Raw genomic sequence first — 22,546 nt, 5'->3', positions numbered from 1 at the left:
GCAATCAGAAAATCCACTTATCCGGCATCTACCATTCTTCCTAGGTGCTGGATACCAGGGGTTTTACTGTATAATCAAAAGAAGTTTCGTTAAACTGAATATCCAGGGTCTATATAATTCGATATAAAGTGTCGCATGAATTTTTTATTAAGATCTTATATTTTAAAATTGTTTCTAAAATCATTAACAATAGCTTTTGCAGTAACTTCGGATTCAATATGTTTACAATTTTCTATGGTGAGTTGCTATAAATTTTATTCGTAAGTTACCAGTCTGTACAAGGCCAGCCTGTGTCAGTCTGGCCACGCTGTATGTTTTAATAGGAAGACCAAAATGAACTGTTTCCATTTCAATTTGCTTTTCTTGACTCACCCTCTATGTTGCTCAATGCCACCCTCTCATATCCCTGTGAACTACCTGTTGTGTTAAGGTGATCAGGAGGGACTCATCCCTTACTTTAGAATTAGCCCAAGATCCGTTTGGTTGCCACCTTGGGCAGGAGGCCTACTTTCTGTGGGATTTTGGCCTGAGTTTTGTTTCTTTCCTTACTCATGATAAACATTTGCATGAAATCATTCTGCAGTAACTCAGTAATAAGATATCCCTGAATTAACTGGTATCATTAAAAAAAAATTTTGGAGGACAGATGTTATCCTTCAACGAATATCACTCAGCTCGATAATGTTGCTGATATGGGAAATGTTTGTCACCACAGCACTGCCCACTTCAATGTTCCACAGCAATTAAGATGGCCTGAGACCAGAAAGGAGCTATAGAAATGTCATTTGTTTTGTTTTGACCTAGTTTGGGTGATGGGAATCTAACAGGAATGGATGGACCATATCTATTCTTTGATACAGCATGATAACAGGCCCTTCTGGCCCACGAGCTGGTGCTTTTCAATTACCCCCCCCCCCCCCCTCCATGACCAATTAACCGATCAATCCCACCTGTTTTTGGAACATGGAATGAAACCGGAGCACCTGGAAGAAAGTCACAAGGAGAACGTACAAACTCACAGACCGCACCGGATTCAAATCCAGGTCGAGTGCACTGTGTAGTGTTGTGCTAACTGCCATGCAAAAATGTTGCCTAATTTTATTTCTTACAGAAGTGAGTAAAGAGTAATTCAGGTGTTTGGCCCAGTCGAATCTTCTTTCCACTTTAACCAGGGTCTAAAATTATCAATGCAATGTCTGGATCACAAAGCAATATAAAGTTAACTCCTATAAAAGATCAAAGCTGATGACAAAGAAACAAAAAAATGACTTGAGGAAAATCTTGGTGAACAAGAAAATCTTCAGAAGCTGGAGCCAAGTACAATACAAATGCACTGGAGAAACTCAGTTGGTCACACAGCATCCGTAGGAAGTAAAAGATACAGTAACTAACATTTTGTATTTGGGCCCTTCATTAGGAAATCCTTTTACCTGACAAGTGGTTAGGGCCTAGCATTCATTGTAATGCCAAGAGGGAGCAGGAAGGGAAAGAACTTGCAGGGCTCTTTGGAAAGGTGGGTGAGTGGGATCACCCTTGCATTGGGCTAGGATGAATTAGATGGGCCAAATAATTTCTGTCTGTGCTGTAACCTCTCTGCGTGAAGCAACGCTTGTGAATCTGCATGGTAGGAGGGGGGGGGGGTCATCTACTGCATCCTGTTCTCCTGTTGTGGCCTTCTCTGCATTGGAGATACTGGACACAGATTGGGTTTGCTTTGCTGAGCACCTTTGCTGTGTCTACAGCAAGGGCGGGGATCTCCCAGTGGCCAGCCATTTCAATTCCTCACCCCACTCCTGTGCCAAAATGTCTATCCATGCCCTCATGCATCGCCAAACTAAGGCCACCTGTAAATTGGAGGAGCAACATCTAATATTCCTTCTGGGCACCCTCAACCAGATGGCATTAACATCGGGTTCTTTGGTTTCTGTCAGGGCACTCCGATTCCCTCCCCATCTCTCTGTCTCCTTTTCTCCAGCTCTTCAACCCTTTCCTTCTCCATTCAGAAAGCTTTTCCCTCCTCCTCCTATCACTTCTCAGCTCTTTTCTCATGTGCCCTCCCACCCATATCCAACTATGCTCTTGCCTGTGGGCCTGTGTACCTCCCCTTGCCCCTACCCCCCCCCTCCAATTTTATTAAGGCGTTTGCCTGCTTTTTGCCCAGACCTTGAAGAAGGGCTCAGGCTGAAACATTGGTTACTTATCTTTATCTTTGCTACATAAAGGATGCTGTGTGACTTGCTGAGTTTCTCCAGCATCTGTGAACCTTCTACTGTGGGCGGTGTCGTCCTGTGAACAAAGAGATACCAAGAACTGTTAAATCTAAGCACATTCTCAAAAGTAAAGCATATTTAACTATGGCAGGCATGCCAGTCTTCCCTCTCAGGATTAGTGAGCGGTGATCTTGAGCGGTGATTGCCCCTCTGCATGCAGTGAACTATCCTCTGCCTTTTAATGTCCCGAAAATCCCATTGCCTCAGGAAATTAAATCCAAGATTTTTCAGTCAGGTACCTGGCAACATTTTGCTTGTTGATAAAGGCTCCACCACATTATCGTCTGTAACTTCAGTCACCTGCAACATGATCCCTTCGTCATGCTCATCCCCTCTCCACCTACATTTTGCTCATACCTTGATGAAGGACTCAAAATATTGGTTATATATCTTTATCTTTGCTGTATAATGTGCACTCTTTAACCTGCTGAGTTTCTCCAGCATTGTGTTTTTATTTTTATTTAGACATACAGCACATTAACAGGCCGTTTTGGCCCACGAGTCTGCTGATCAATCTATCCCCAATTACCTACACCCTCAGTACATCTTGAACGGTAGGAGGAAACCAGAACCCCGGGAGAAAACCTACGCAGACATGTGGAGAACATACAAACTCCTTACAGCACAGGATTGGAGCCCTGCCCCAGTCCTGTTAATTAAATCCAAGGTTCTCTATGCCTGATTTTTTTTTTGCCCAGAGTTTGCTCAAATGGAGCTTATTTTGTGAGACAAAGGTTTCCCTCTGGGAATTTAGTTGTTGTCTCGCCTGTGCTATCTATTTAAGTGTCATTAATTGTTTCCTTCTCCCAGAGCAAGCCATTGATTGTGAGATCACACACACAAAAGGTAGTTCCTTTATGATGTCAAGGAGGAAACCTGGCAGCCTCTGCTTCCAGTGTGACTCTTGTCATGAGGAAATTGGGTCTGGAGATCACATTGTAGCATTCCATATTCTGAAAGGTCAAAGGAAAACCGGGAGCATTGTGAATTGGAAATGGAGGCAAGCCATTGCTCCACACAGGAAGTGGAACCTCCCAGTTTAGATGCTGTTTATCCATGTTATCGGCAAGTGATCTGTTGCTGATTACCAGGAAGCCCTGGATCCTATCAGGAGGAAGATTTTTGTCTTTTTTATACTGACATTTGAAATTTATTTATCAAGAGCCTGGTCGTAATTTTGGTGCATGGGTCTGTTGTTCTCAAAAGATTAAATATCAACAAAAATATCATGAAATCAGTTGCAGAAGCAGTAAAGAGGCTATTGTTGTATTGATTCACAGGATTATTGCCAGTAAACATTCTATCTCTTTATGTAATTAAAATTTTCCGCAAGAGATAACGAAAGGTTGCAGAGGAGAACCATAATCTCTTGATGAGATTTAATATAAAAATGAATCAAAATCCTACATCTTTTTGAAGGATATGTAACAATTAAGAGAAGCAAATGAAACAATATTTTCTTAGTTTAGTATTTAGGCCCATCCATTTTAATTCCACACCCATTCCCATACTGGCATGTCTATTCCATGGCCTCGTGCACAGCCAAGCAGAGACTACCCACAAATTAGAGGAACATCACCTCATATTCTGCCTGGACACTCTCCAACTGGATGGTATTAACATCAACTTCTCTATTTTCTGTTAAACCCCTCCCCGAGTCTCTTTCCTTATCCCTGTTTCCTTTCGACCAGCTCCCCACCCACTTTCTTATCTTCCTTCTCCATCCAGAGAGCTGCTCCCTCTCTTATCAATTCTCATCTTATTCACCTGTGACCTCTTGCCTATCTGTGCTCCTCTTACTGCTCTTTTCCCCTCTCTCCCCATCCCCTCCTCTCCCCCCCCCTACCTTTTTAATTCAGGTATCTGCCTGTTTTTATTCACCTTGACAAAGGGCTTAAGCCTCAAATGTTGGGTTTCCCTTTGCTTCTTATAAATGCTGTGTGACCTGCTGAGTTTTCCCAGCATTTTTGCATATTGCACATAAAATACCCTTGCGTTTGAGAGGGGACTAAAAGCTGATGGGTTGAATGTTTAATTTTATAAGATGGGTAAAACCATGAAATAAAAAAAAAGTCAGGTAGAAATTAAGCAGGCTCGGCCCAGAAAGAGTTGGTGAAATGGAACCACTCCCTTGTGTATCCTCATACCACGTCAACCCAGCTAGTAGAGGCTTCAGAGGAAGGAAGAAGAAATGAGAGGAAAGTTTCATTATTAGGGCCAACAAAAAGATTACTGAAGTCAAAAAAAGCACAGGATGATTGGAAAAATACCGCAGAGACAGCAGCTCAAGTGAAACACAGAGTTCAAGCAAACATTGGAAATGTCTTCAAGCTTCATGCTGATTGGCACCAAATGAATTATGATGGCTGGCAATTCCATGTATGCTTATTGGAAGACATTTGTAGAAGGTATTTTTTTGTGTAAAGCTGTTTCCAGCTGGCTCCAGTGCATCTGCCATCCTGCCAATTATAGACACACTATTCCACATAAACTTAGCCCAATTTAACAACTGTAAAGTCCGAGAAAGATATTCCACTCTATTCAACATGTGCAAAGCCAAATATCTGTTCAAGCGTTTCCCAGGATTAGTACCAAATGTAATTCCATACCTCCCTGACCTGTTCAAAAGAGAGCCTGGATTTAGGTTGTGGCCTTGTCTGATGTTAGCTGGTCTGAATTATAGTCGACTAAGAAGCAGAATTAGAAGCTGAACCTTTCTGGTAACCTCTGTTCCAATGTGTTCAACTGATGATGGTTAACTCTAAGGTACTGAGCAGCAAAAGGGCCAAACAATGCAGAGAGTCTGAATTCCATAGAAGAATGGGAGGGGATCTTATGGAAACATGGAATTATGAAAGGAAAAGATAAAATAGTGGTAGGTTGGTTAGACGAGAACTAGGGAGCAGAACCTCAAGATTCAGGGTAGTAGATTTTAGGATGGAGATGAGGAGTAACTGCATTTCCCAGAGAGTGGTGAATGTATGGAATGTAACTTCAGTAAACATATTTAAGACAAGATTGGATAGATTTTTGTATAGAAGGGGAATTAAGGGATATGGGGAAAAGGCAGGTAGCTGGAGATAAGCCTGTCATCAGATCAGCCGGGATTTTATTGAATAGCAGAGCAGATTTAATGGGCCAAGTGGTCTATTCCTGCTCCTATTTCTATCTTTAAATGCTCCACCAAGAGTTTCAATGTGTTCAGCCCTGTCACTTCCATCAAAATTCACCAAAAGAATTTTCAGAGGGGCACGCGACAATTTTAACATGGACCACAACTCCTGCATTGCTTTCCTAGATTATGTCATTTCAACAGTCTACGTATTTATTTTATTTTTATTTTAGTCATGACCCAAAACATTGACTGACCATTTCCACCAATGGACACATGCTAGCTGAACACTAACCTTAGATAAACTAATAATGTAACTAGAAGAATTGCTAAATTAAGGGTCTTTGAAAATAGAATAAATGTTGGATATTCCACCTAACTATGCATTTAAGGACAGGTGATGTGGGCAATAGATCCGTGACTCTAAATGTTCAATGCCAAATTGGGGAGGCACAGTGCGTAATGTTAGTGCAACTCTATTCCAGCGCCAGTAACTTGGGTTCGAATCCAGCACTGCGTGCATTAAGTTTGTACATTCTCCATGTGACCTGGGTGAGTTTACCCCAGGTGCTCTGGTTTCTTCCCACCCTCCAAAATAGGGTTGGTAGGTTAATTGAGTGTAATTGGGAGGCTCAGGTTTCATGGAGTGGAGGGTCCCTTCTACTATGCTGTATCCTTAAAATGATATTTAAAACCACAATTATGCAATTTTACAGGACAAGCAAAAGAGCATTAAAAAAAGAGAAGAATTATCAGTAGTAATGCCACCCATTTGATTTTATCAAATGACCAGTTTAAAGCTGCCCGCAGTAGACTCCAGACCCAGCCTCCTCAAGTCTGAGTTCCACCGATGTAGCACAATTTGTGTCTTTTCATGTCCTAAACCAGACTGCCAAATCTACATGGAAACTGGTGGAGAGGTTCAAACCAGGCACAGATCCAGGAAAGTGGAAAGATATATTGGAGACAGCCCAGTTTCCACTGTGTGGTCTGCATCCTCGGTCAAGAACCAATCAGACAGCCAGGGTTGGTGGTAGACCCACGGACCCCAGCACAGGGAAGACACGGGCCTGTTGATGGGACTTGCAAAATTTTAGCACTGTAGTATTTTCAAAACATTTATGACTCCACGGAGCTATTTGTGGAACTTATTTTTTTTTCCCCACAAATTGACCTTTGCAGAGTTTCTGTGGCTTCCCAGGAATTTGAGACCTAGTGACTACAGAGCTGGAAGAGATTTCCATGCTCCCTTAGTAAAGATAATGCTCCTAATTTAATCAGTTGTTGCATCCACTGAGGGAGTTATTTCAAGCTGTGTGGCAATGTTCTAATCCCACATTCGGATATTTCGGGGTGGCATGGTTAGTGTAGCAGTTAACACAATGCTGTTGCAGTGCCAGTGACCCGGGATAGAACCTGGTGCTGTTCAAAATGTACTGGGGGTTGTAGGCCAATTCAGTGAAGTTGGGAGGCACGGGCTTGTGGGCTGAAAAGGCCTGTTATTGCACTGTATGTTTAAGTTTAAAGATGCAGTCTGGTTTCTTTTTTTCAAAAGTGAACATATAACCATTTACGGAGCGGAAACAGGCCATGTCAGCCTTTCGAATCCGCACTGGTTCTCTGATTTTGTGCGCCCTCTTCAGGCATTGGTCCCGGTAGATCTTCATTCAATAACGATGGGCGAATTCAATGCAGGTGGAATCAGATAATAGCAAAACTATGAGCAAACAGATTGGCTGTCTGTGTACCAAAAATAGTAAAACTTGACGAAACTGGATTTATTAAGAAAAGACAAACAATGGACAATATCTCCAAGTTCATTAACTTAATCCATGCGGTACAAGGAAAGAAGACTCCAACAGTGGCGGTTGCTTTTGACGCAGAGAAAGCCATTGACAGGGTAGAATGGAATTATTTATCTAAAGTACTACAGCGGTTCAACCTACCAGAGAAATAACTCTTCAAGTTTCTGCAACATCCTTGTAAATCTCCTCTGCACTCTTAATCTTATTGATCATACATTCAGGTGCCTTTCTGTTCGCCTGGACGATCTCGTCTCTCCATCTGTCACGATCTCTGACTCTCTGAATTATAGTTGTTGCCTCCCTGTTCTCCTTTGGTGAAGACTCCATCTTTGAGCTGAGACTGTAGTCGATGTTGAGTTCATGATTATACAAGCGAAAAATATTGAAGTGGTTTCCCGTTGTCTTCTTCAGTTGCAAGTGTCCATACTGGACGGGTAGCCCTGGCCATTGATCAGCAAATCCATCTGCCCAGCATTTGTAGTTTTACAACCATAAATTCCAATTTGTAGAATCTGCTTATAAAAACGATTCACCATCTGCAATCCATGGCTTCACGTAACCCTGACTGGGAGGCTAAACAATTTTATTGGTACCTTTCTTGTAGTTAGGTGACCATTTTACAGCCCAATTTTCCAGATCCTGCTGCAAGCTTCAAAAGCCTTCCTCACCATCCTCTATATCTCTGATCTTGGTGTCATCTGCAAACTTGCTGATACAATTTACCATATTTTCATCCAGGTTGTTGATATAGATGACAAACAACAATGGAACCAGCACCAATCCTGAGGCACACCACTCATCACAGGCCTCCAGCCTTCCTTCTCATCTCAACTTCAACCTCAACCTCATACAGAGAGCAGGTATCTCCCAAGCAAGGGGTCAGTTTGAACAGGTCTATCCCTAACCATTTAATGGGGACGCAGCTGTTAATGTGTTCTTGGCTTTCATTTTTTTAGTCTGAGTTTGTTACTTATTCTTTTAACAGCCAGGAATGTTTTTTCAGGACACTTTCTAAGTTAACAGAGTTTAATTCATGGTACCACATTTGCTGGTTGCAGTGACTTTGAACTTCTGGATAGTTCTTCCTTGACTATCCCACAGAAATAGGAAGAGCACTGCTGTTGGTCAATTATGTGTATGGACTCAGCTGAGCATATCCATTTCATTGTGTGTGAGCCTAGAGAGAGATTTAAATCAAGGAAGGATCCTTGTGGTACCTGATACACTGCCCTCATTTTCTAACACCATGCCCGGCAGGAACCATTAGTCAGTGCAGGAGCAAGAATCCTGGAAGTCTATTCATTTCCTGAGCAAGAACCAGGCTGAGGTGAGTGAAGGTAGAGAGAGAAAAAGAAATATGTTTCAGCTGGAGGGGAATTAGAGCAATGTGGAGGTGCAGACTACCTTTCTAGATCACGAACCAAGGAGAGTAACGCAGATCAAAGCTCTTGTCTTTTTGAAGAGATGTTGGTTACGTGAATTACCTTTATCATGTTTTCATTACGTCATGTAGCATATAAACTATTCCATGTGACTGTCAAGTGTTTATTTGTATTTATCTCGCTTACAAGGAATTGATCAGTAACCTTCTATGAGAACAATGAAAAAGTCTGCAGACACTGATTAAAGTAAAAACACAAAGCTTGAGAAACTCAGCAGGTTAAACATTGTTCTTTATACAGCATAGGTACATAACCAATGTTCCTGGCTTGAGCCCTTCAAGGTATGAGCAAAATGTGTGGAGGCACCCGAATTATCTTGGATTTAATCTCCAATGTATGCCCTTAGACAATGGGATTTTAGGGACACTAAAGCTGAGGGTAATTCACTGCATGGAGAGGACAATCGTTCACAATTACCCCTCAAGATCATTGCTCACTAATCCTGGGAGGGAAGAACTAATATTTTTAAGTATGTGTTTAGATTTAACAGTTCTTTGTATCTCTTTGTTCACAGGGTGCAGACACCGCCTACATTTTGCTCATGCCTTGATGAAGCACTCAAGCCCAAAATGTTGGTTATATATCTTTATCTTTGCTATATGAAGAAGACTGTTCTCCAGGTCAGTTTCTCTAACATTGAGTTTTTACAGTAACCTTTCATGCCTTGGTGATTCAAATGCTTATCCAGATAATTCTTAAATCTTCCTCACCAAATTTTTTAGGCAGTACATTCCACATTTGAACCATTGTTTAGATCACCTCTAAACTTTACAGCCCTTTCTCTCTGGTTATGAACAACTGTGTCCTAATACCTGCCCCTCATAATTTTAGACACCTCTATCAAATATCCCTCAGCCTCCTGCTCCAAGAGAAAACAAACTCAGATAACCCAGTCTCTCTTTATAAATAAAACAGATCAGCCATTATCACATTGAATGTGAAGCTGGCTCGATGGATCGTGACCTGGTTCAATTTCTTATGTTCTTATGAAACATTCCATCCCACACAACATTCTGGTAAAACAGACTTCACATGTTGGGAATTGGGAACAAAAACAGTGTGTCAGGCACCAGTGGAAGAGACAAAGTGTTGGCTGACATTTCAGATTAAGATATTGCATCAGCATGGAGCATGTAAAGGGGAGATAGCCAGTGGTGAGGAGCTGGCAAGCAATGGGGATCCATGTGAGGAAGAGATGATGGGCAGATAGTGCTGGGGGGAGGGGAGAGTAGAGAATGCACCAGAGTCTGGGAGGTGATGGGTAGAGACCACCAAGGGCAAGAAATGGTGGAATCTGGTGCAAAAGGAAGCCAATAAGTGGAGCCAGGTAAGGGAGGAATGGTGGTCAGGTGGGAACAGATGGGGCCAAGGTTAGGGAACTCTTGAGTGTTTGGGTCATTGGTAAATGTAACCACATGAGGAGGGGAATTAAATTGTGTAACAAGGGGATGGGGATTTGGTTTGGTTAAAGGGGTGAAGGTAGACCTGGGTAGATCAGAAGGAGAGAGAATATGAACAGAGAGAGAGTGTATTATCTGAATGTGGAGAATTAATGTTCATGCCAACGGGTTGTTGATCTCCCAGGTGGAGTATGCACTGCTGTTCTTTAGAGGAGGGTGAGGATGGAGAGATTGGTGTGTGAAGGGGGAATGGAGTTACTATGGCTTGCAACCGGCTGAACATTCTGGTAAATCTCTGCACCCTCTCCAGTGCAATCACATCTTTTTTTGAATATTTTATTTATATCTTTTCCACTAACTCCAACAATTGTCAATATCATTAATATCGTTATCAACATTATTTACATTTCATTCATTAATTTCATATAATCTTTTCATAGAGTTTGAGTTCTTTTTATCCCCTTCTCCCCCCTCCCCCAAACATTGAACACGTAACACCAAATTAATTACAGTTACAGTAACCAGAACACCTACTCCAAAGGTATGAAACTTATATTTGGGGGGAGAGGGTTGTAGGTTTGTCGCGTCACAGCAGTCAGTGCATAGGCTGCCTTTCCCTACCCCCCCCCCCCCGCCCCCACCATGGCTTTTCTTGGTTAGAATGGGTTGGACCTCTTCTGCTCCCAATTGAGGGGTGGATTAGGAGGGTAGGGTAGGGCAGTGAGGCACGGCAGTGCACACTACAGTTGTGCCCCTAAGTAGTTTAATTAGGGGTGCCAGACCTTCAAAAAAGTGGTGTATTGTTTCCTTAGGTTTCTCCAGGTGAACACAGGTCTACATTTCTGTTTTCCACTGTTAAATGCTCAGGTGAGGATTTCCAGGCAACTGCCATGCACTTCCTGGCCTCCACCAATGCAACCATGACAAATTGGATTTGAAATTTGGACAGCTTCATTGTAAGCCTTAATTCCATTACGTTTCCCAACAGGAACAACTCTGGGTCCTGTGGTAATTTTTTGCCTATGATTTTTTTCCAAGGCTTGGCCCAGTTCCACCCAAAAGGATCTCACCTTGTCACATGTCCAGGTTGCAATACCACATCTAAAACATTGGTCTGATAATTCAGGTTTAGATCTATTCCATTTTTGCAGTGTCAGGTACAGCTGGTGTAGAAAATTGTACCAGCCTCCACTTTGCATTGATGATTGCAGACATGCTGGTCTATCACAGATTGGACCAGCACCATTCATCAATGGTTATTCCTAAGTTCAACTCCCACCTCTGCCTTGATTTGTTAAGGCCAGGTTTAGGTCCTTCTGTTTGGAGCAAAAAATACATTGCCAAAATGAGCTTCTGTGTGATCCCCCTTCAAATCATGGTCTCTATATCACTGCACACTGGTATGAATATAGTTAGACCTAATTGTCCTGTAGAAAATATCTATCTGAAGGTAGCAGTGAAACATATGATAAATCATACTTATTCCTAAATTGTTCAAATATCATTGGCCACCATTGCTCGTAAGAGTCCTCTACGTCATTTCGATGCAAGGTGTCCAAAACCTTGTTACCCACCCTCAATGATATTAATTTATTTGGTGACAGGAGTATTTTTGGAGACAGCCCCACTTTGGTTCCTACATATTAGTTAATTTTGTTCCAAATGAGGATTATTTATTTTAAAATGGGGGCAACCTTTTTTTTTCTGATAGCAATTCAGCGTCCCATTTATAAATAAAGTCCTCTGCTACCTGCTCGCCTATCACATGGAGGTCAATTTGTGCCCATGATGGTACACCTCCCCCCTCATAGAGTGAGGCGATGTATCTCGACTGGGCTGCCCAATAGTATTTTTTAAAGTCTGGCATTCGCAGTTCACCCAGACTATAATCCCAGGCCAATTTTTCCAGGGACACTGGCTACCTTTCCATTCTATACTAATCCCCTTACTCCTGAAAATAAATTTTTGAATAATCTCCAGGGCAGTGTCATGAGCAGTGACTGGAGGAGGTATTGGAGCCTCGGCAACACATTCATCTTGATGCAGTTAACTCTGCCCACTAATGTTATGAGCAGGGACATCCATCTATTTAAATTTTCGATTTTCCCAAGCAAGGGGAAGTAATTTAACTTGTATAAATTATTCAAGTTGTTATCTATTCTAACTCCTAGATATTTGATCCCATTTTGCGGCCACTTTAGTTGACTATTTTCTTGATGTGGACTGTAATTCCCCTTTGAAAGAGTCATGATTTTGCTTTTATCCCAAATAATCTCATGCCTGGAGATCTCCCCATAGTCCTCTAGAGTGGTTCCATGGCTAGTACAAATAGAGCTGGAGATGGTGGATACCCCTGTGTACTTTATCTTATCAGTGGGAAGGCTGGGAAATTTGTCCATTGGTTACAACTTTAGCCTTGGGTGCATGGTAAAGTGCCTTTATCCAATTTATAAAAGTTGGCCCGAGACCCAATTTTCCCAGCACTTTGAATAGAATCCCCCTCCAACCCATCAAATGCCTTTTCTGCATCCAGGGCCACAGCTAAGCGCCTCTCATTCCGGTTTTGTGCCAGATGCATAATACTCAACAATCTGCCAATGTTATTTTCCACCTGTCTTTTCTGTACAAAACCCACTTGGTTCTTATTTATTAGCTTTGGCAAATGTTTCACCAATCTACTTGCCAGGGCTTTGGTCTGCATTTTGTAATCTGTGTTTAACAGAGAAATGGGTCAATAAGAGGATGGCATTAATGGATCCTTATCTTTATTTAAGTATCGTCTTATGTCATAGAAGATTCTGGGAAAGTTTAGGTCTCCATTGCCTGGCCCACCACCACCATGTAAAGAAGCATCAATAAATCTTTAGGTGACTTGTTAGTTTGCAGTGAACTTGATGTTGTATTTGACAAACTGTAACAGGAGTATATGGCATGTAAGAGCTAAAATGTGTCAACTTACCTTGTTAGTCAGTATGCCAGGGTGTGTAGGCTGGGTGCAGCTACCTTGATTCCTGTGCGCTTGCGCAAGTTATTGTTTGGCGCATGTGCGGTGGGTTTGTGCATTGGAGTTCATTTGACACATGCGTGAGAATTAAGTGCCGTAACGATATTTAATTCACAGCTTTAATTCTTGTGCCTGCACCATCCGAACTCCAATGCACAAACTGCTCATACGCCAACTGAAGACTCGTACATGCACACAGGAATCAAAATGGCTGCACCCAGGAATCAAAATGGCTGCACCAGTCTACAGACCCTGGGACGTTGACAAACAAGGTAAGTATGCACATTTTGGCTGTATTCCTGTTATAGTTTGTCAAATACCACATAATACACGTAGATTTTATATTTTTCTTTATATTTTTTAACAAATTTTTGGTCGTACATGTGGATGGAGGCAAGTTGCATGGGTCGCAAGTTGGGGAGTACCTGTGGACATTTCTAGGCACAAACAGAATTAAGGATAATTCAAGGAAGGGAGGAAAACAGTACTGATTGAGAGGATTGGCCAAGATTGGATTGAATAGTCACACAGGCTCGAAGGGATGAATGGACCTACTTCTACTTTTGATGTTTTTATGTTTGCTGCTCAGCCTTTGCAAAATGAATCACATGAGGGTCCCACCCGATTTCTCAGTGAGGGTGGAAACCCACGAGGAATGCCATTTACAAATGCCAGCCTCGAACAGTTTACATTATTTAATAGGGCTAAATTTTCTTCCCTCGATTACTCTTCTCAAACAATGAACCCGTAGCCACCTTGTCCTGAGGGAATAACTGCAGTAATTCCAAAATCTTTGAATATCTTCAAAAATTACAAGGTAATGCTTGCAAGTGGGGATCTCATTATTACACTTTTGAAAAATAAACAAGTCCAGTAATGTCTTACAAAGTATTTGCTGTTTCTTGATCTTCACCTTGGTGAACTTTCCATCTTATCAATACGTAAGAACTGGGAGAGTGTGCACTATTTAATCAATATATCTGTCATTCTCCTCCAGCCAATCCTCCTGTTTATTAGGACTGTTATGAACCGCACATGACGAGCAGCAATAGGCAATGAACCAGACGTGTTTAATTTTAAAACACTAATTTTAACTATAGTCTTAACCTTTAAACTATCATAAACGCTAAATCTATCTCCATCTATGCCCAGGTGTGTGTGTGTGTGTGTGTGTGTGTGATATACCTAAACCATTACAGTCCAGGCCAAAATCTAGAAAGTTACTTCAAAGTTCAGACTTTTAAATTCAGAGTTGAAGCGTTGGCTTTTGAAATTTGATGCCCAGAATTGATGTTGAACTGATGTGAAGACTGGAGTTGTGGCTGCAACAGATCCACGAATTCTCCTTGCGTTGCCTTTGAAGAGATGTCCATCCACACGAGATATGGTCATAACACTCCTGGCCCTTTTGAGGGCAAGACTCGAACTGGGTGGCTTCCATGAAGCTTCCAAGACTCTGGCAAGTGACTTTTACTGTTAGTCACAATCAAAATGAAGCACTTTGCTTCTCAAAGACCCTCCTGGAATAGGTCAGTCCACTGAAAAGGCCTAGTAATTTGCAGAGTATGCTTTGCTCTGAATTCCACAAAAATGGCTGGCCACACGAGCTGCTTCAAAAAGCTGCTTTCCCTTGAGCAGCCAGAATGGTTCTCGCTTACAAAATCAGTGCCTTTGCAAATTCTGGGACAGATTGTGACAAGCCTTCCCTCAGTTCTTCCAATGTATTGAATTGTCGCTGGGCTGTGACTAGTGCCTGTGTGAAATGTTAAATGTTAACTGTGTCCATTCTATCCCTCCTGTCCATATCATCCCTTACAATGATAATCCCATTTTACTAAAATGGCAGCTCATAATCGGATCTTCCTCTGACCAGTTTTCCCATCAGAGCGAAGTCCTGTGAAGAAATTCCGCTCCCATTTTTCCTAATAGGCTTAATTTTTTTCTTGCATAATGCATGCATGCACTTCATTGTAATATGCATTTGGCAGTGAATGAATAGCCTTGTGCTCCAAGTTATTTCAAGGTGTTTTGTGGCACAGTTAGCATAGATGTTAGCGCAATGCTGTTACAGCGCCAACAGCCGGGACCAGGGTTCAAATCTGTCACTATCTGTAAGGAGTTTGTACTTCTCCCTGTGTCTGTGTAGGTTTTTTCAGAATGCTTTGGTTTCCTTCCACGTTTTCCAAACGTATCAGAGTTGTAGGTCTGTTGGGGTGTAATTGGGTGGCATGTGCTTGTAGGCTGAGACGGCCTGTCTTCTGCATGGGAGAGGAGGTGGAATGAACTTATTTGCAATCATAGGAGAAACAATATTGGCGATAACACTGAGGTTGCTATGATCAGCAAACGATAGTATATTTTATTCAATTTATTTGCCAGCAAACTTTCAGATTGCTGCCCTTCAGGTAACATATAGGTACTGTGTGTTCTGTACTCTTAATGGGTGCTTCCCCTGATTTCATCTGATAGGATGAAATGTTTCTACCCCACATTGAAAGGCACCATCCCCAGTGAAATGCCAAATGCACTGAAAGCATTAGATGTTAGTCACCCCCCCTCCCCTCAACAGGGGGGGCGGGTTTATCGAACTGCTTGACCATAATCAATGCCCCACTCCTTCATCATTCTGATAGATTTGTACTTCAACCCAACATCTCTGCTGACCAGCATTTGGGGAAAGTTCTATGAACGCAGACATTCTTTGAGTCCATCACTCCTATGGAGTTGAAGAAAGATTTTTATCCAGAACAATTTGTCAGACTGCTCACTGATTACTTCTCATTGTGCTCTCTTGGTTATGGGCAAGGGACTGAGGAGAGAAAAACTTAACAAAGTTAAATACAATTTGTACAGACCTGAGCTCCTCTTGCAAATTTTAACAAGTGTTCCGAGGAGAGCATTCTGACTGGTTGGATCACTGTCTGGCATAGAGGTGCCAATGCGCAGGATAGGAAATAATGACAGAGAGTTACGAACTCGGTCAGCGACATCATGGACATGTCTCCACTCCATTAAGGACATTTACAAGAGGTGCTGTCTCAAGAAAGCAGCCTCTATCCTCAAGGACCCTCACCACCAAGGCCATGCCCTCTTCTCACTACTACCATCAGGAAGGAGGTACAGGACCCTGAAGACGAACACCCAACAGTACAGAAACAGCTTCTTCCCCATCACCATCAGATTCCTGAATGGACAATGAACCCCAGACACGACTTCACTTTCTCTTCTTTTGCACTATTTTTTAAAATGTAATTTATAGCAATTTGTATCTGTGATGCTGCCACAAAATAACGAATTTCATGACATGTTCATTACAATAACGTCATGAAATTTGTTATTTGGTGTGGCACAGTTAATGTGGCGGTTAGCACAACGATGTAATAGCACCAGCGTTTGGGACCAGGGCTCAAATCATGTGCGGTCTGTAAGGAGTTTGTATTTTCTCTCCTATCTGCATGGGTTTTGCCTGGGAGCTCTGGTTTCCTCCCACCCTTGAAAATGTACCGGGAGTGTAGGTTAATTGGGTATATTTGGTTTGTGGGCTGAAAGGGCCTGTTACTGTGCTGTGTCTAAATTAAAATTTAAAAATAAAAAATTAAATAAATTCTGATTCTGATATTGAAACCACTCACCACACTGTAAGGTCACAGAAAGGATCCTTCTATTTTTTCAGGCAGGATCACCATGCTTAAAAAATAAAATGTATATTCTGCATCCTTTAAAAAAAAGGGGGATGTTATGCAACAGTGAGATATCGTCCTCTCAGGAAAGCTGCTGATCACATGATTCTGTTTATATAATTTACAAAAGAGTTTTCTGGAGGAAACAGAGATAACTAAGCCTCTCTACGGAATTTGCTTTGTAGAGTTCTGTCAATACTTCTATAGGAAAATTAAACCTGTGCAAACATTTCCTGCGGGATTAGGTTCATATGCCCTTAAAGGTGCCGTTGCCATGTTTTCTATACAAACATAGCTTTGCAATAATAATCCGAGAGCTAAAATACTGAATGAACTGAAGAAACTGTTCCCGGGAGGAAATTGTAATGTTGCCATGGCAGCTCACATAACTAAAAGCAACCAACATTTGACATCATTTCCCGTTGAGTAATTCTTACTTGTAAAAGTGCAAACAATTTACAGAATAACTGATCAAGATCTTATCACATTCTTTGATTCACTGCAGTTTGTGAACCATCAGATCTGGCCCTTCAGTTTCTGAAATGGGTTGTAATCAGAATATTTTCTTGTTATCATTTTAATTGAAATTTTCTAACTGGCTTTAACAATAGCATTAAATAAAGACTTGCATTTATATAGCACCTTCTTGTATCTCTTTCATGAAGAACTTCGCAGCCAATGAAGTTAATTTGAAGTATATGTGCTGTCTCATTCAGGAAACACAGCAAACTCACACGATAACACTGGACATGAAGATTTTGCTTCCTGAACACTTCTGGGTTTATTTTATAGATTTTAAGCTGCTGATCACAAAAAATACCTTAAAATTTTACTATTACATAGTGTTTTCTTAGATATAACCTATTTTTGAGATTTCCTGTCAAGCATTCAAAATCATGAAGTACAACATGTCATTAAAAATTCATTTTATGCATTCACACTTGGGACTTCTTCCCTGCTGATCCTGGTGCAGTCAGTGACGAACACAGTAAAAGGTTTCACCAGGACATTGCAGCCATTGAAAAGCTGCACCAGGACAACTGGAATCCATCAATGCTGGTCGACTATTGCTGGACACTGACACGAGAGGCATCAGATGCCGAGTGCAAACGAAAATCAGCTGCAAAAAAATTTTAGGTCAGTTGAACTAACACAATGTGCCAGTATGCTAAATTCAATAAAAGTTAATGTTTCTCCAACCTTCTGCGCGTTACAGCAGATCAGAAATTATCCTTGTGTTCATCTTGAAGTAATCTATCATAATCCCCAATTTTTTTTCAGGGAGAAAATCTTTTGAAAGAATTTGTAGTCTAGTGTCATGAATGGAAAATCCTGCTTAATGATAATTAAAATCTACTTAACAGAAAAGAGGAGCTTCAACTTGAAGTCTTGTCTGATAGTATAGCACTTCATTGTATTGTTAGTAATGAACCTATGTGGTTGCCTGAATTCTTTGAGGTTTCTAGTCAGGGTCATGAACTCACAACTGACTGACACAAAAGGCATGTTACCAAGAGAGCCAAAAGTGATGCACTGAATCCAGATGATGAGCCCTCTTCAGTATTTGTTGAAGGATGATACCCTAATGCTATGCTGGTTTCTCTTGTCTCCTTGTCAGGGCAATGATCCTCACTTGTTGCAAGAAAAATTCTGGGAGCTCAGCACATCCCCTAGATTTGTGACATCACTGTACTGTATGAGTGTGTTGATGAAGTTGATTTCTAAGGGAATATGAAACCATAGCAAGTGTAGCAATGGCCTTGCAGCTGAAAGCACTGATTTATGTTAAACCACAAGACCAGAATTGATTTCTGGTAAGTAATCTCAAATGGACCAGCTCTTGTGGCACCTGAACTGCCTCTACACCAGTAATGTCATCAGTGCAGTGGTGACGTCAGGTCAGACGTCATCATCCTAGTGCGTGCCAATGTAGCATAGTGTGGTTGAAGATACTGTGAAGAAGTGTAATGATGGTATAACACTTACAAGTCTAAATACACTTTAATTAGCATTTCGGAAGCATTTCCATGTCTGTCAGGAGACATCTTTCTGATTTCTGCGAAACACCACTAACCTGGTAACAGGAAGCAAAATAATCAAGGACTCAACAGCATCTGTGTAGGAAAATAAATCATTAATGTTTAGTGTCAAGACTTTGCATAAGGGATTCCATAAGACCTTGCATAAGGATATTACACAGTGCCAGTGAACAAGGCTCGAATCCGGCACTGTTTGTAAGGAGTTTTTGCGTTCTCCTCGTGTTTGTGTGGGTTTACTCCGGGTACTCTGGTATCCTCCTACCTTTCAAAATGTATGGGGGTTGACAGTCAATTGGGTGTCATTGGGCAGCATGGGCTCATGAGCCAGAAGGGCTTGTTAGCATGCTGTATGTCTAAATTTAAATTTAAAACTTTGACCATCCCTTTCCCTCCGTGTGTACTGCTTGGCCTGCTGAATTTTTCTAGCAGTTTATATATCATTCAAATTTTCCAGTGTTCAGGGTCTCATATATCCTGGCCTGGTAATAATATTGATTTTTTTTATTGTTGTGTAATGACGTCCATCATTATAGACTGTCCAATAGTCAGAGAAAATTGAAGGCGCAAATCTGTAGAGAGATAGCAGACCGATGTAAGAAACAGAAGGTTGTGATAGTTGGAGATTTTAACTTTCCACATATTGACTGGGACTCCCATACTGTAAAAGGGCTGGATGGCTTTGAGTTCGTCAAATGTGTTCAGGAAAGTTTTCTAAATCAATATATAGAGATACAAGAGAGGATGCAATATTTTATCTAATAGGGAACAAGACAGGTCAGGTGACAGAAGTATGTATAGGCGAACATTGTGGGTCCAGTGACCATAATGTCATTAGTTTCAAGTTAATTAAGGATAACAATAGGTCTGGTCCTTGAGTTGAGATTCTAAATTGGAGAAAGGCCAATTTTGTGGAAATGAGGAAGGATCTAGGAAGAGTGGATTGGGAGAAGTTGTTTTCTGGCAAGGATGTGTTCAGTAAATGGAAGGCCTTCAAAGGCGAAATTTTGAGAGTGCAGAGTTTGCATGTTCCTGTCAGGATTAAAGCAAAGTTAACAGACAGAGGGAACCTTGGTTTTCAAGGAATATTAGCAGTCTGGTAAAGAGGAAGAGAGAGCTGTATATAGAGTGTTAGGTCTGCTTTGTTCATGAATGAGTGAGACAAACACCAGACTAAGTCAAAATCAGGGTTCTTTGTTCTTTATTACCGGATTGTAACACTTGCGACTAACAATGTTAGTCGGAGAATGCATTCTGCCGTTATCAGCAAAATGGTGATTTTTTATACCCTTGGATACATGCTTAGAACATCATCATATCATTACTTGTCCAATGACTAAAACTGTTGCTATCCTTTCCCTGCTAGCTTCCTGCCTCTCAATCCATCAATGTCTCTCTTATCTTGTAAGTACAAGGATGCATTCACATCTTGTTACAGCCCTGTACAGGGTAACTCCTTACACATTCCCATCTCATGATGTTTTACCTTACAAGAGGTATAGGCAACAAGAGGCAAATGAGGTACCAGAAGACTATGGAAATTGTAAGATAATACTTAAGAAGGCACGATCAAAAGAATGCAGAGAAGATTTACTCGGATGTTACCGGGTCTTCAGGAATTGAGTTACAGGGAGGGATTAAACAGGCTGGGACTTTATTCCTTAGAGCACAGAAGAATTAGGGGAGATTTGTTAGAGGTCTGCAAAATTATGAGGGTAGTAGACAGAGTAGATACAAGTAGGCTCTTTCCACTTAGATTGGGAGAGATAAATACAAGAGGATATGGCTTTAGGGTGAAAGGTTTAGGGGGAACATTAGGGAAATTTCTTCACTCAGAGAGTGGTGGGAGTTTGGAACAATCTGCCCTCTGACGTGGTTCACTCTTAAAGTTTTAAGAATAAATTGGATAGATACATGGATAGGAGTAGTCTGGAGGGTTATAGAATGGATGCAGGTCAGTGGGACTAGAGGAGTGATGCACAGACTATAAGGGCCAAATTGTTTGTTTTCTGTGCTGTAGTTTTCTATGGTTCTATGGTCCTATTCAGTTAAATGCATTTAATTTGGGTATTCATATGCATTAGTAAGAGATACTAATCTAAACTGGATCACAGCTCAGTTTTGCTCAGCTTTGAGAAGATAATGACAGTAGGTCTTTTCCTTCTCATGCACTCAATTTTCTCTTTGCCTCAGAGTCACCACTAAATTAGGTAACAGCTGTGATGTCAAAACCTACCCATGAGAACCTGATGCTCCTTCATTGAGAAAATAACAATGGACAATGGTGATTTTTCTTCCTGAACGCTTTTGGGTGTATTTTATGGACTTTGGACTGCTGATCACCAAAATCATTTAAAATTTTCTTATCAAGTAGGATTATTTAGATATAACTAATTTTTGTGATTTTCGGTCATATTTTAAGTCGACTTCAAGCAGACAAAACCACGAAGTGCAGCATATCATTGAAAATTCATTTTTGGCATTTGCACTTGGATGTCTTCCCTGCTGATCTTGGTGCCGTCAGCGACAAACATGGTGAAAGGTTTCACCAGGACATTGTGACCATGGAAAAGCAGAATCAGGGCAACTGGAATCCATCAATGTTGGCCAACTATTGTTGGACACCGACAGGAGAGGCATCAGATGCTGAGTGCAAATGAAAATCAGCGGCAAAACATTTTTAGGTCAGTTGAACTTATGCAATGTGTCAGCACATTATGTGATTAAACATTCTAATTTAAATAAAAGTTAATTTATTGCTTCTCCAACTTCCTACGTGATACAGCAAATATGAAATTATCTTTGTGTTCAGCTTGAAGTTGTCTATTATAATCCTGTTTTTATTTTTCAGGAAGCAAACCTTTTGAAAAAATTATTGACCAATATAATTTATGCAAATAAAGATCCCACAATGGAGAAGAATAGATGGACTCTCACACACATAACTCAGTCTGACAGCTTGAGAGGGTGTATTATTATCAGAATGACTCTTTTTAATTAAAAAAATGTGAAAAATATCTTATTTACAAGCTCCAGTTCAAGTGGGTGTTCAAGATGACGCCACTTGAAGATCAGAGACTTATCAAAGGATTTGCCTGTCTTGGAGCTGGTACCTTGATTATACTGCAGACTAATTAGTGTGTAGCAAGAGGTTATTCCAAAAGGAAATTCTTTGCATATCTTAGAAGAACACACAGGGAGATCTCGTTGAATTGTACAAGCTTTTGAAGAGGAAAATAAGGAAAACATGCAGATAAAGAAAATCTGAAATATAAGTTGCAGAAAAACAGGTCAGGCACCAACTGTGGAAAGAGAAGTGTTAATATTTGAGGTTTTTTTTATACCAGAACTGGGAAGGAGAGAAAAAAAAGTGAATAAGACTTAAATTTGATTAATAAGTTAGATGTCAACTTGCTGTTTTCCCTAGCTGTGGAATTTAGAACAAAGAGATGTTAAGTTCACATTAAGGGGTCGCCCATTTAAGATTAAATTGAAAATTTTCTATGGTAATAACTTTGTGGATGTCCAATTATTGAATATAATGAGGCTTGAGATCAATAGGTTTTGGACAAGGGAATTAAAGGAAATAGGAGAATGATAAGACTATGATTTATTGAATGGCTGACCAGAGTTAAAGATCTTGCCTTAAGGAAGGGCTGCGACCCAAAACGTTGTTAATATATCTTTACCTCATATGGATTCTGCAAGACCGGTTGAGTTCCTTCAGTTTTGACTAAAGATCTCAATTGTTGTGTTCTTTGGCTAATATTCACCTACATAGAGTAATTGGTCATGTG

The 22,546-nt window shown here is 40.9% G+C and overlaps 1 long non-coding RNA gene across 4 annotated transcripts in view; it reads left to right on the top strand.

Annotated features, from left to right (window-relative positions):
• LOC138758798 (uncharacterized) overlaps positions 1-22,546 on the top strand; it is an 83,968-nt gene that overhangs the window by 34,291 nt on the left and 27,131 nt on the right. For 3 of the 4 annotated variants that reach the window (XR_011354471.1, XR_011354474.1, XR_011354473.1), the window contains 2 exons: positions 7,926-8,047; positions 9,144-9,249. This is a non-coding gene — a long non-coding RNA (uncharacterized lncRNA). The remainder of the gene's footprint in view (positions 1-7,925; positions 8,048-9,143; positions 9,250-22,546) is intronic. The other variant, XR_011354472.1, reaches the window with a different exon arrangement.

Source organism: Narcine bancroftii, chromosome 3 (genome assembly GCF_036971445.1).
Source record: "Narcine bancroftii isolate sNarBan1 chromosome 3, sNarBan1.hap1, whole genome shotgun sequence".
In the NCBI taxonomy this organism is placed as follows: Eukaryota; Metazoa; Chordata; class Chondrichthyes; order Torpediniformes; family Narcinidae; genus Narcine; species Narcine bancroftii.
The sequence above is the reverse complement of the archived record's forward strand: the minus strand, read 5'-3'. Positions and strand labels throughout refer to the sequence as shown.